Source organism: Sciurus vulgaris, assembly GCF_902686455.1.
Source record: "Sciurus vulgaris genome assembly, chromosome: 17".
In the NCBI taxonomy this organism is placed as follows: Eukaryota; Metazoa; Chordata; class Mammalia; order Rodentia; family Sciuridae; genus Sciurus; species Sciurus vulgaris.
In genome coordinates this window covers 40846663-40848258 of record NC_136478.1, presented here as the reverse complement: position 1 = coordinate 40848258, position 1596 = coordinate 40846663, and the positions used below count along the sequence as shown (strand labels likewise).

General features: G+C 39.3%; 1 pseudogene across 1 annotated transcript; it reads right to left on the bottom strand.

Moving 5' to 3' along the window:
* Nucleotides 1-709: 709 nt before the first annotated feature.
* On the bottom strand, nucleotides 710-1350 carry LOC306648466 (large ribosomal subunit protein eL19-like; annotated as a pseudogene). The gene has a single exon. The product of its transcript is annotated as a large ribosomal subunit protein eL19-like (transcript).
* Nucleotides 1351-1596: the final 246 nt, after the last annotated feature.

Below are 1596 nucleotides of genomic sequence, written 5' to 3'. Positions count from 1 at the left end.
GCTGCATGTATTAGCGGTTTGTTCTATTGTTGCTGAATAGAATGCCGTTGTATGAAAATACCATAATTTATTTAATTTATTTATCTATTCAGTTGTTGATGGAGACTGTTTTTTTCTTTTGGTGGTTGTTGCTAGTAGCATTCTTGTATTCTTGTGCAAGTAGTCTTTTTGTGGACATATGTTTTAATTGCTCTTAGACAAGTGTCAAGGAGTAGAACACTGGATCATGGGTTAGGTGTATATGTCATTTTATAGGAAATCACCAAATGGGTTTCCAAAATGTCTGTACCATCTTACTCTTCTGGTGCCCCACATCCTTAACGGCATTTGAGGTAGCCATTCCTTTTAACTGTAGCCACTCTAAAGTCTGAAGTGGCATCTCAGGGTTTTAGAATGTCTGATAATGATGTTGAACATTCTGCATGTGCACAGTGGCCAGTGCTGTATCTTTCCCTGTGAAGTTCACATTCAGTTATTTTGCTCAATCATATAGCATTCTTAATGACTGAAAGGACTTTGTATATTAGAAATGCAAGTAATTGGATGTATTTTCCCCAATCTTCAGGTTTCCCATTTATTTATCAATATCTTTTCATTGGTTCTTTTCAGTTATAATAACATTGAGATTCATTTTGACATAATTATAAAAGCCTGGAATATAGTTTGCTTTAATTCAGTCCCCAATATCTTTTCTTTTCTTTCTTTTTTTTTTTAAACAGATAAAACTTGTTTTTATTTCAAGGACTGAGACCACTATGTACAGACACAAGAGGGGTGCTTTATTTCTTGGTCTCTTCCTCCTTGGACAGAGTCTTGATGATCTTTTCCTTCTTGGCCTGGAAGCACTCCTCACCGAGCTTGCATGCCTCCTTGGTCTTCTCTGCGGGCCTCAGCCTGGTCAGCCAGGAGCTTCTTGCGGGCCTTATCTGCCTTCAACTTGTGGATGTGTTCCATGAGAATCCGCTTGTTTTTGAACACATTCCCCTTTACCTTCAGGCAGAAGCTGTGATACATGTGATAGTCAATCTTCTTAGATTCACGATACCTCCCGAGCAGCCTCTGCAGAATCCGCATCCTCCTCATCCAGGTTACCTTCTCCAGCATTCGAGCATTAGCTGTACCCTTTCACTTACCTGTGTCCATATGCCTGCCCTTCCCGCGAGCCAATGTATTTTTCCCACATCGAGCCTGGGAATGCACAGTCACTGGTTTGTGGATGATCAGCCCATCTTTGATCAGCCTCCGGATCTGCTGAGGAGAGTTGGCATTGGTGATTTCATTGGTCTTGTTCTTTTTCCCACAGTGGAGGACGCTGGCGGCAAGCCTCTTCTGAAGCCTGAGCACACTCATGGCTGCGGCTGCAGCAGCAAAAGGAAAACCCCCAGTATCTTTTGATGAATAGATGTTTTCAATTTTGGTGGAGTTGAGTTCATTTTATAATTATTAGCTTTTAAATTTTATTATTTTATTTTATTTTTATTTTATGCATAATATTTTTGAATTTTCTCTAAAAAGTCTTCTCCTGTCTTGAGGTCATAAAGATAATTTCCTGTTTTCTTCTAGGAGTTTCTTAGTTTTCTGTCTATCTTATACTTT